A 13,035-nucleotide genomic window follows, 5' to 3' on the forward strand; every position below is an offset into this window, starting at 1 on the left:
ATGTGGAGTTACAAAGTACATGCAATGCTCAAAATTCAGCATTGTCAAAACACCAATTTGCTCACACAGATGCATTCTTGTGGGTCATTCCTCACCATCTCTATTGCCTCTATGCAGACAAGCAAACGCCCTGAACGTCACAGCATTCATAGTGTTGTTGTTGTTGTTGTTGCCATTATTGTACGCGATGATGTATTTCAATAATAAAATAATTAACTCATATTTTTTGACGAAATTGTTTACTACCGAGCAGGTCGTCTGTGACGTCACGACACACCCCTATATGGTAAGGAGACAGCTGTAGACTCGGCTCCAGACTGATACTGTTCTCGACCAATGGAAGCAGACGCTACTCCGGAGTGGAGAGCTGTGATTGGACACTGGAGGGATTATATATATGTATAGATATGCCTGACTGTTAAACCGCGGGGGCGGGACCATGGAGAAGCGCTGCCCGTCTATGTTATTACAGATCTAAAAAACTGGACTAACAGAGTGTCTGCTTACGTTGCCCTTCGCATGGACTAATGTAAGTTATTTCGCACTTTCCTTTACCTTTGGGGGCGTTCCGCGTAGTGAAAGGAGACGTAACGGTAGAATGGCATTGTAGTTTTTGCTCTTTCTCGTTTCGTTTCTGCCGAGAAGTGCTTTCAGGCCGAGTGGCACACGCGCTTCTCCAGGCAAGTGAAGTGGGCTGCTGGTAACGTAGCGTTAGCCGTTGTTGTTGCTGTCCAGCGGGCTGCAATGTTTTGACATGCCGCCAACAACCAACGGTGTACGTACGCAGCGAGCCTCTGCGTTTACTGTCATTGCAGCGAGGCCAGTTCACACAACAACATGTAACACAGTTATACACGTTGCCGCTTTTGCTAGCCAGTGTCCGAGCCGAGTTATCGCTGTGTACGCTCGTGCGGAGACAAAAAAGGGGGACGGCAAAAAAAAAAAAAAAGAAGCTTTTTAAAAAATGTGGCAATTGAACATGGCCGTGCACAGTGTACAGAACTAGTAACATGATTGTACAGACTTAAATCATAAATATATTTGATACCCCTCTTCAGTCGGATGTAGAACCTACCCACATGCAAAACACGGTATATACTGGCCCTGCTTTTAGTGCCACGTTTTCCTAGCGAAATAGCAACGCGTAGGTAGGGTACCGAGCAGCGTGAACACGAGCACACAACTTGGAAGTGTTGTTTGGATGAAGTGCATCACGTGCAACGTGCGTGCCGAACGTCCCAGAAGTCCCGACATGGTTCGCGAAAGGTCTGAAGTCCTGTTTTTTTTCAGAAGTGTTTACCTCGAGATTAAGCGAGGCAAAAATTGCCAGATTTATTGAATGACGTTTGGCGTAACAGTGTGCCCGTGCGCGAAATAACGGAACGTCATCATCGGGGGCTCAACACCCCCCCCCCCCCACGATTGACCGTTAGATAGCCCTGTCTAATCACTCCTCCTTCCCTCTCTGTTGACAGTTTTGTTTTAAACGGAGGAAAAGTTTTCCAGCGTGGGGAAACCGTTACAAGAAAAGAAAGAAAGCTGCCTTCAACTCCACAGGCTCGGACAATTTTGGCGACCTGGCTCCAATACTTGGGGGTCCCCTCTGCTACTGCACGAAGTGAAGGTTGATATGCCACATCTGGTAAGTGAGCATTCACGAGCGTGGCTTTTGTGTGTGTGTGTGTGTGTGTGTGTGTGTGTGTGTGTGTGTGTGTGTGTGTGTGTGTGACAGAAACGCACGAGACTCCGGCTAGCTTATAATGTTCTGAGCTAGCCGCAGCTTGTCTCTTTGTTTCCTCGCCATACCGCGTTTTACGTTCGGTCGAGGCCACATGCTCATTTCACGCCGCACATCCATTTCGCTTTTAAAAACGTGTTACACTGCAGCATCGTCCCGGTTTTGTTTTTGTGCGTGGTGGTGGTGGTGGTGTTGTAGCGGGCGGGTGCATCCCTCCACATTCCACGTGTGTGTGTGTGTGTGTGTGTGTGTGTGTGTGTGTGTATGCCTATCCCGTCTGCCTGGCTGCTGCTGCGCCAAGGGGCTAGTGCGCAACCCCCCCCCCCTCCTGCAAAACGCGATATGGAAAATCAACCTTACTGGAGGTTATTAACATCGCTTTAAATGAATATCACTTTCGAGTTTGTGTGCAGAGGTGACAGGCGGATGGATGTGGTTTCGTCCTGGAGGGTGTCTGATGTCGAGGAGGCTTGCTTCTGTTTGCAGACGGGTGGTGGTGGCTGGGTGGGGACAACGACAAAGGGACAGATCAGCGTGGAGCGGAGTGGAGTGGACCCAGACAGACTTCAGAAAGTGTTGTTGTGTGACTCTTTAGGGGCCATGGACAGTCCATGGACATGATGTTGAAAAAACGTGTTTCCATTTGATCCTCCACAGTGTAATGTCAGGTATTAGCAACTGTCAAAGCCGTCAAGAGTATAAAATCCAGTGTTTACAAAAAGGTATTGTGTTCGGTTTGATTGTTTGTACAGTTGACTCGTGGAATTTGTACGGATGTGCCATTCAGGATCTCATTTCTAATCACAACACTCATCGTGGAAGCGGTATTTGTGTTGTGGATTTTCAGCTTGAGGCTGAAGTTTTTGAACAAACCCATCAGTGCCTCTTTAAGTCAGATTATATATTTATTTGACTTTTATTGAAACAGTGGCATTATAGTGAAGTGTGGGCATAATGGATTTCTGTGAGTGTTTCCTCAGGCTGAGGGTGAATAGAAATTAAACTGCATGTCAATTATACTTTTGTGTGATGAGATTATTTCTTTTGTTTTCCCCACAATCTCTGGGATTTTATATTTGGACTTTTCTTTTTTTTTTTTTAGCATGTAAAAACACTAAAGCTGTTCTGTTTCTAGTGCTGAGCTGGACTGTTCCAGTCTCTCTTGTGTTTTTTTTGTAGCATTGAATATGATGAAAGCTATGCATCTTCCGTAGATTCGATGCAATGACAACTCTGAGATTGGATGAGGTTTTTGTGTATTTTTAGGGAAATCTGTTTGCCACATTGTGTTTCTGTCTCACTATTTGTTTGCTTGTGTTTGACACATTGTTATTTTATTACTGGGTTGCTGCTCGCCTACACTGTGAGTAAACGCACCCTGCAATAACGTGATTCACTGACCACTTACCTCCCACCGCTGTTGGCCCAAAACCCTTGAGAGTCATGTCTCTAGTAACACAGCCTTTGTGTTCCTCAGCGCCTTCCCGCTCCACGTTGCCAGCGCGAGAGATGTACATCATGCTCTGAAACTGCGGAGTCAGTCCACGGTTTATCACCGTTTTTTTTTTTTTTTGTTTTTTTTTATGAATCTGGAAAAGAGCTGGGAGGTGTGGCGTTTTGAGTCATGAGAGGGGCAATCGCTGTGTCACATTGTCGCGGCGATTCCCTCGATCCAAAGGTTCCCTCCCACCCACCGATTACCTCAGCGGTGTACAAAGGCTCTTTTTCTGTAATGAGGTGCTTAGCGGAGCACATTGTGCTCAGGAGGTTCGTACTCCGCTGAGTTACAGGCAGGTTGTAAAATGAGAACAGATGCACGGGGGCCTCAAGGTGCAGCACACTATTTTGAAACACAAGCTAGATCCAGACAATATGGAATGCATGTGTGTGTATACATGCACACACACACACACACACACACACACACACACACACACACGTTTGCACAAACCCTGTACCCACAGGTCTGCACACTTTGATGCAACGAGTTAAAGTTTTCCAGAGACTTTGTTCAGTTCACGGGGTTTAGAGTCAGTGCTGCTTCTTATTTGCTTTTAAAGATGTTTGAGCAGGGACGTCTCACTGCAACACAATCGCTCGGCTGATTATATCATGCTGGGGTAAAATTGATTTTGGGAGCAGACTTTAAAAGCAAAACGTGTTGTCTTACACAAGAGGACTCTTTGCCCTGATATGGATCGACAGTTTAGTTTTTTTTGTAAACTGAAAAGGAGACTAGAAGAGGTGGCAGCTAACGATTATTTTCACAATGGATTAACGGATTCATCTGGTGATCTCCACTCATTGATTATAAGTTTGGTTTTGAAAAACAGCTTGTTTTGTTTAACCGATCGTCAGTCCCGAAAACAACAACGACGGCAGAAACAGTTTACTGTCGCACAAGACAAAATCAATCAGCAGTTTGAGTTCAAACAGGAGAATCAAATCAATTGAGAATGAGCTAAGAACCTCACGTGTTTAAAAAAAAAAAAAAAAATCAAAGTTCTTGTTAATAATGATGCAAAACAATAATTAAATGATATGCCAATCCAGCACAACCACACATCTGTCCTGCTTACTGAATTGCATCATGAGTATATTAAAGGGAGAGCTATCCTGATATAAATAGTACGGTGGTTTCCTCTTTTGATGGTCGACACATTGCCTCACAGTATATATTATAATATTGCTTACTCATTATACAGAACATGCTTTTTTTCCTTGTTGGCCCATAATGCTGCTCAGCCTGTCCTTTTTTTAAGTATCGGGTGCAGGACGTGTAGAGCCTCTCTGTGGGAGCTGGACTTCAGCAGGTCTGGGCAGATGGGCGACACTCCGTCCGTCGGCGATGTGGAACGCCATTCGACGATTGATTCGAGGGCATGTTGGTGTCGGTCGGTGCTTTTTATTTATATCTGGCAAGCCGTGATGCTGGTTTGGCTAGGTGTTGTCCTGAATCAACACTGCTGTGGATGCGAGGGGGGGGGGGGGGGGGGGTTGCAAAGTTCAGACAAATATTTGGATACTGATTCCAGTTTAATCTGCACTGCTGTCAGATTTAGATGATCCCTCGTCCCAGGCTTAGCTGGAGGATGTTTTAATAAAGCAACTGGTAATGTGGAGGGATGTCCCGATCAAGTTTACATTTTTTTTTTTTTTGGCCCTGATCCTGATCTGAGTCCTTTTTTAATAATGATATGATGCTTCTATTCACTTCAACGATGAATGATAAAATATGTATCTGCCGGATGCAAAATAACAACTTCAGGTACTTATTGTTATTATTATTGTTGTTGGTATTATTACCATAAGACTGAAGCATGTTTAGCTGCTTTAGCATTAACTACTAAAAGAAAAATAACATCAGCTGTGAGTATTTAAAATAACTTCTTCTTAACATTAACATATAACACCGTTACAGCCCTGTGTGTAAGCCTAATTTATTGATATGTGGTGAATGCAGTATGAACTTGGAGAATGATGCACCTGAACGTGATTTGATCCAGTCGAGAGATGTCATTAGTGCTGCCGTACAACAACATGAGATGAAGTAGAAGTAGAGTGACAATAGCAGGACTCATTCGTCCATCTTTTTTTCTTTTTTTTTTCTTTTGTTACAAGCCGCTGCAGTATTTCTGCTCTGCACCTCTGCGTCCTCCCGTCATCCCGTCATTGTCTTTTGCTCTTGAATTTTCCCCATTGTCCGTTAAACCATGGCGTTCGTACGGCTCTGACCAGTTTCTCTTTTTTGCTTTTTTTTTCAAACAAAACACACCTCTCCGCTAGTAAAGACCTACCAGACAGACACCAGGTGTCCACAATGCCAAAATCTGTATTGCTTTTAATGAGCCGGCTGAAAGGTTGAATCCCCGTTGTGAAGAATAAACCTGTAATAGAGAGAAGAACATGTGTCTGCTTTGGGACACTACATGTAAGGGTTTTTATTCCAGTCTCCTCCACTCCTCCGCCCTCTTTAATATGGACGTGCTAAACGGGGGATAATGGATTCCTTATGAGAGGTAATTGTGCAGCTACAACATGAATACGATGGCGGCTCTGGTGTTGTGGCTGCTGTGTTTAGGTCTCGTGTGAAGCCCCCCGAAGGGCTCGGCGAGATGGATGTCAATAGCGGCTACCTTTACAAGTATCGCTGACCGCGTTGTCGGGTTCGGACGTCTGAGTGAACAACGCCATGGACCACAGAGGTCAGTGTTGCATGTTGTGGTAGATCAACACAAACACCTCTTGCGTTAGATGGCAAAAATGTTGGCAATTAAAATCGGCAGGAAGTCTATTTAATGCCATCGTGACCAAGATATGCCTTCAGGCACCGATCCGAGCGTCAGCCCTTCATACAAATGTTCATCAGCATCCATGTTACCTGTTGACTCAAGAAGTTTTTCTTTCAGCAGGACACACACGGGGCTTAACGTGAGCAAAGAACGGCTTAAATGCTTAACAAGAGACTAGAATCACCGTCGGCCTGTCTTTGCAGAGGTAGCTTGGGCTGCAGGTCTGGATTCAGGTGGCAGAAACTCATGCCAAGATCCCGAAAATGAAAAAAATGAAGACCCACATTGCCAGTTCCCTTGCCACCCCGGGTTTATTATTTGTGTCATTTTTTTACCGTTTTTAAATTGGCAGAATATTGTAATTCGCCCAACTGTGCTCCAGTAGGTGAAATGAAATGCGGCCCAGGCATTTTTAAAAGCTTCCGTAAAAGTCAGGAACGTTGGTCGGTCACCCTTTGTCTCCCAGCGAGACGTTTTGGGTGAAAACGGCATAAAATAACACCGGGTCATGGGGGGGAAAAAAGCGCTGAAATTTCACCATCAAACACCATTTCCCATGTCACGCCAACACAGGCCTTGAACAAGAAGCAATAAAAGTCTGCCCCCTATCTGAAAACCCACAGCTCAGTCATCGACTTTGATTTGGTTGAGCTGGAATCGGACTACCAAACTCCACGCTGAAGACATTCGCTTAAGCGGCCAAAAGTCTGTCGAAGCCTTCTGTGTTTCCATTGATTTAAAGTGAGGCTTTTTAATTAGATTGATGTGAGAGTTAACTTGGACGCCTTTTACTGCCACGCTAAAAGCACGACCGGCTCGTTAGTGCAGTCGCTCTTTAAACCTGGGACAGAGAGAGAGAGAGAGAGAGTGTGTGTGTGTGTGTGTGTGTGTGTGTGTGTGTGTGTGTGTGTGTGTGTGTGTGTGTGTGTGTGTGTGGGGTGGACCTGCAGCACTGCTGGTATTTAAAGAAGAGCGACAGACTGTCCTTGGCTCTAAACCGTCAGCCCAGTGTGAGAAGAACAGCCTGTGATTTGGAGTTGCACAAACAACATTTTTGCATTGTGGTTATCGAGTGAAGCTGCACCAGTTTTAATATTTTTTTAACAACGTTCCAAATAACTACGTGCAAACAGGAGACTCTGGAAAGTGTTGTTTCACATCTCTCAGCTCATTTCTTTGGTTTTACGGGCCGACGACCAGCCAGACGAAGGCTTCGCTTCGATCTCGCCGCTCTCATCGGCCTCCTTCCCAGCAGCAGCCATGCAGCTGTTTTCACTGTAGAGGCTCCTATAGACCAACTTTACATGAGTCAGGGGGGGGGGGGGTTTAACTTGTCATGTGGTTGTGATTGTTTTTATTTCGTACACCCTACCTTCAATTAGGCATGCCCTCCGAAACTCTGTGTTTTTACTCATTTAGGACCGGTTCCCATTTAGACCAGAGTCTAAATGTAGTTGTTTAGCTGCGAATGTATTTCAAATATTTTTGGAACTGCTGCTCAAGAAAGACAATTTGCTTACATAACAAATCTTTAATTATTTGTCTTTTTCTTTTCTCACAACATAATCAAAAAGAACGACTCAGAGTATCGATAAGGAACCGAACCGATGAGCAGAATCGATGTGTCGATGCCTGTCTCTACCCACTCTTATGAGAAATCATCAACAGTCCAACCCACCTTCTGCCACAGGCGTGAGATCGTCCGATCAGATTGAGAGGATAGAGATGGTGGAGCTAATGACTACGTCTTGTGACTGTCATCATTTGATGTTGTTCTCCAAAAAGGGGGCGGCAACATGTCTGCATAGAGCAGCGAATGGCAGAGTGAGAGGGAAACCTACATCACAAGCAAAATGCGATTCAGCTTGCGTCTCCCTTCTGCTCGCTCACTCTTCCTGCGTCTGTCTGTGGAGGCCCAGCGTAAGGGGCTTTCAGCGAGCTACCCCCCCCCCCCCCCCACCCCACCCCATTCCTCATTTTCTGTTTCCTGGCGCTACTGGAGCCCAGAGAAAGAGAGGCAAGCCCACAGAGGATGATTGGTTGTAACTCAACAGGCCCCCCACATCAGGCTCCGCCCATCCCGTCCTGTTTGTGGGGCAGTTAGTCATCCTAAAATGTTGTGGACACAGCGTGCACACACACAGCGTGCACACACACAGCGTGCACACACAGCGTGCACACACACGCTCCGAGTGCAGTTAAGACTGACATCCTTTTGTTACTAATGGCATAAATATTTTGTGCCTCACCCACCGTCTTCCACTTCTTCCTCCTCTTCTCCCCGCTTGCATTTTTTGGACGGGGTTAGGGTTAGCCGACAGGACGGAGCATGTTTTGGCCGAGAGCTAAAACACTTTCACTCTCGCTCTCTCCCACTTTGGCACAAAGCCAGTACTTGGACTTCAGAATTGGGGGGGGGGGGAAGAAAATGATATTAGACATTTAGTCATTGTACAAATGTCTCTTTTTTTAATCCCTTTGTCCACTTTTAAAAACTCAAAACTGTCTCTAAAATGGGTGAAGATGTGACAAAAGGGAGGAAGTCTGTAGTCCTGTTCGCACACCGTTCACCGTTTTGTCCTCTTCCTGTGTGTTTATAGTTCCATCATGCGCTGTAGTCGAGCTATACTTGATGGCTTTATGTCTGGTTTTTGATTTATAATTCCAGTCAGGTCTCGATAGAATTACTAACGTCTCTGAAAGGCTTCCTGAAACCTGCTTTCTTTGTCCTCTCTGTCAATCTATTTTGAATTAGGAGGAGACTCCCCATGCTTTTATGTATTTTACCTACCTTTGCATCCATCATTACAGATACAAAACGTATTGACACATCCATTTTGCACCTGAGTGTTCCCTCTCTTTCTCGTCTCTTTCCATCACTCAAGCTGTGTGTGTGTGTGTGTGTGTGTGTGTGGGGGGGGGGGGGGCGCTGTACCCTCCTGGGGGCTGTACCCTCCTGCTCCTCTCTGTGATTGTTTCTGTGCAGTATGTACAGTAGTGTTACATAAAGGTTGAGCTCTATAATCTCTCATTCATCTCATCTCATTCCACAGTCAAGGTGACGTTAAACTCTGCAACGTTGATTATATTGTAAGTCAATAATATTGATGGTACCGTTATTTCACGGCAAACAATAATTATATATATATATATATATATATATATATATATATATATATATAATTATTATCCATTTAAATTTAATTTAATATTTTCAGGACTGTCTTGATTGAAATATAATACATTTTGTGGCTTGAATATTTATTTGGAATCAAATGAAATTCTACTGAATTTGCCGGAGGACATGTTGCACATGTTGGTCTTGTTTTCTTAGTCTTTTTTTACCTCTCCTCAGGTGGTCAAAGGAAGTTTTATTTGCATTCTTGTCCAGAGTTGAATTAAAAACCCAGTGGCTTTAATGCAACCCAGCCTTTCCTGTTTGTTTTTTTTGTTTGGTTACTAAATTGGTCTTAAATCTAAATCCTGGCAGCAGTAAAGTCTTAATTTGCCTTTTAAACGAAGCTCTGTCTCGATCTACGTTCTGTCTCTGCCTCATTTCCTCCAGTTGCCCTTCTTCTTCCTCTCCTCCACCGCCAGCATTTCACGCTTGTTATTCGCTTTCCCTGCCCCCCCACTCCCACCCCTCCCCCTGTTTTTTCTTACTGCGTTTTTTCCCTTGTTATGGTTTTTACTGTGTTGTTCCGAACCTTTTTTTTTTTTTTTTTTTTTTTTTTTTTACTTCTGCTGTGCGCTGTGTATTATGTAGCGTTTAAGACTATTTGCTTTTGGCAGGAACTGGGAACTGTTTGGGTCAGATTTAGTTTTAGTGCTCCGCTGATCGTGGCTTGCATTTGCCCCAGGAGAAGGAGAACACACACTCGTACGTAGTCTCTCCAACTCTCTCTCCCCACACTCCACATGCACCCTGCACACTGCCCTGCCCTTCTGTCTGAATTATTGGGAAAATGACGCAACTTGAAGGGCCGTGAAAGTATTTAATACCATCTAGATGTGTGTGTGTGTGTGTGTGTGTGTGTGTGTGTGTGTGTGTGTGTGTGCGTGTGTGTTGTATTGAAAATGTTCGATATCAGTAGAGTCAGATTGATGTTGCTTGTTTCTTGCTGCTTGTTTTGTGTGACTGGTCTGCTGTTTTCATAGCTCCAGTTAGTAATTTAATGGAATAAAGGATTTTATTATAATCAAGAGCAACAATACAATATATTGCATTTTTACCAAAGCCTCCATGAGGCAAAAAACATTTTGAAATTATTTTAATCTTACAGAGAAAGTGGTTTGAAAACCTGCGTTTTTGTGCCTCTTTTTTTTTTTTTTTTTTTTTTCAGAAACCCAACGTTGACATATAATAAATAATGACGCATATTGTTCAAGTAGTAGGCTGTATCTTAGGTCATCTAATTAGTTGTTTTCTAGAGATGCACCAATTGCAAATTTCTTGGCCGATTCCAATTTCTTTTCCGAGTCAGAAGCCCACACACATACCTGCGCAGGGTTAGCGGGGGGGGGTCATTTCTCTGAAATGCTCTCCTTGCAGTCAGGCTGCCGGTGTGTGTCGTTGGCAGTCTCGTGACTCCAGCCGCATCCCACGGAAATAAACTGCCATCATTCAACTACTTATTAGCTGCAGCTGGCACTGTGCGCCATCATGACCGATCCTCTCCTGGCCCACGCAAAACGAAAAAAACAACAAAAAAAAACAGCTGCCACAGAGATTTTCATCTTTGTCAACATGGCTTCCATCCCGGAGGCAAGAGTAGATTTCATCTTGTTCCTGCACCCAGGGCCCCACAGGTAAGACCACAGGCCCTGCTATCAGCGAGCCTTTGGGCTATGACTGGTATTACTGGTTTACCGCTTAGGCCGCAAAGGCAATACAGTTTTATTAAGGTGTTTTCTCCGTGCACATTTGTTGTTCATTGAGAGATTCCACTGTGCACGCAGCACTGACATCAGGTAAAGAGATGAGTGACCGCGAGGCGAAGTATCAAGGGAGTAAAGTAGAAACACAGATCCAAGCAGAAACAGGAAAGGCTTTGGTTTAGGAATGAGTCTATCCCAAGCTTTTAGTCCGGTATAAGCGGTCGATCACTGCAAACGCTTTCCACTGTATTTGCAGTATATTAACAGTAATATTATGTGTCCGTTATAAAGGAGAAAAGTATAGCAGATTCATCTTAATCGTGTCAATAGTTGTAACACAGCGCTTTCACCTGGTATTTGTGTCCGGTCGTGTCTCTGTTGGACAGACTCGCTCATCTCTGTGGGTACTCCGGAGTTTTGACACCAGTTGATTCAACTCACTCCCAGCCTTTCCACAATTAGACCCGGGCAGTGAGTGCAGATGGCCTATTTACTGGGCTGGCTCTCACAACACTCACTTTTACTCATCCTCTCATTCATCCTTTGTTTGTGTGTGTGTGTGTGTGTGTGTGTGAGCCGTCAAAACAAGGTTGCAGCAGTCAGATGGAAGTGTATGCCGATGACACTTACAAGAAGTAATGTAGTTATCTTGATGTCAGCCATTGGTTTGTGGTCAATTTTACCCGTCTTGGTTTTTGGCAGCCAGAAGTGACACAAAAGGGTGGAGCAATGTACAACTGATTTTTTTATAACTCCCAGACAGTACAACGCTGTGGCAGCGACCTGTCAATCACAAGGTAGCCACGCCCTAAAGTAGACCTCATTGTGTATTCTGCTCTAAATGGGCCATCGTTTACTAAATGAACATCATGCTGCATTAAAGAAGACTTGACACTAGAGATTAAGATCATAAACTCACACAAATAACAATGTTTACTGAGGTAATAAATCAAGAGAGAAGTAGGATCATTTCCCAAAGACTTCTATACAGTCAAACTTTTTTGCAACCAGTGGAGTCGCCCCCTGATGGCCAGTAGAAAGAATGCAGCTTTAATCCACTTTTCAGAACTGGAAGTTGCCTCCTGCGTCGACGTTCGTGATCACATGCGTGGATTTGGCCGCCGCCGCTCTACTGTGCGAGTATACGTGCGTACTCTATGTCCATAACCTGCATATCACAGAAAATGTGTGTGTGCTTGACTTAATCCAGGCTGTGTGTGTGTGTGTGTGTGTGTGTGTGTGTGTGTGTGTGTGTGTGTGTGTGTGTGTGTGTGCTGAAAGCTGACACAGCTGTTTCACAGTAACCACACTGTGTTCTCCACACTATCTACAGTTTCACTTCGTGGCTCGCCTCCAGTCAACTCTTGCCACTTCCCTCCGTCATTGGTTTCTCTCCGTCTCACTTTCTCAGATGTCCTCTGTCCGTCCGTCCGTCCGTCCGTCCGTCCTCCCAATCCTGCGCCGCTTGGCCGTACGGCACGCAAAGTAGCTGTGCACTACAGCCACCGGGGTTAAATGTCACCGGTGTCAGACGTCTGGCCGTCAGGTGGGGTCACTGAAATAGTTAACCTAAGCCACAGTAAACACGCGAGCACCGTCAAACATAGCGAGACATATGTTCCGGGATTCATTTCAATAAATAGTTTGATTGTTGACAATGGTGAAAACATAAAGAGAAAAGCCTGTGGAGCTTGAGCTAAAGAGCATCATATTGGGTCAGTAGTGAAGTACTTGTGTCCCTTTTTTTTTTTTTTTAATTATGCACGGTTCTGAATTTTTACGACAATGCAGCAGGACAATGATACTCGACACGCAGCAAAAACAGCCAATGACTTTTTTTTTTTTTTTTCCTTCTATTGTGGCCAAACAGTGGAATGTTTTTCACCGGTCAAATTAGGTCGCCTGACCTCAGTACAGCGGAACATGTTTTTCACCAGACTGCAGACGAATCAAACCCGGGAGCTAAGATACCTGGCAGTGTCATTTTTGATGTACTATACAGACTACATTACATCATTACTTATTCAAAACTCATACAGCAAACATAAAGATGGCAACAAAAGGTTTGTCAAAAATGTCACGGCCCCATGTTCTTTCTTTATTCTTTTTCTTTCTTTTTCTAATGTA

At 44.5% G+C, this 13,035-nt stretch overlaps 1 protein-coding gene across 2 annotated transcripts in view; it reads left to right on the forward strand.

The window, feature by feature from the left end:
• The first annotated feature begins 442 nt into the window (after positions 1-442).
• Positions 443-13,035, forward strand: part of LOC137889411 (vitamin D3 receptor A-like) — a 42,019-nt gene continuing 29,426 nt past the window's right edge. The window contains exons 1-2 of one of the 2 annotated variants that reach the window (XM_068733261.1): positions 443-529; positions 1,476-1,642. The gene's annotated coding sequence lies outside the window, so the exon portion shown is untranslated. Of the gene's footprint in view, positions 1,267-1,475; positions 1,643-13,035 lie in introns of both variants that reach the window. The other variant, XM_068733262.1, reaches the window with a different exon arrangement.

The sequence above is a fragment of the Cebidichthys violaceus genome, unplaced genomic scaffold (assembly GCF_023349555.1).
Source record: "Cebidichthys violaceus isolate CVI_PGR_0920_01 unplaced genomic scaffold, fCebVio1.0.p SCAF_6, whole genome shotgun sequence".
Classification (NCBI taxonomy): Eukaryota; Metazoa; Chordata; class Actinopteri; order Perciformes; family Stichaeidae; genus Cebidichthys; species Cebidichthys violaceus.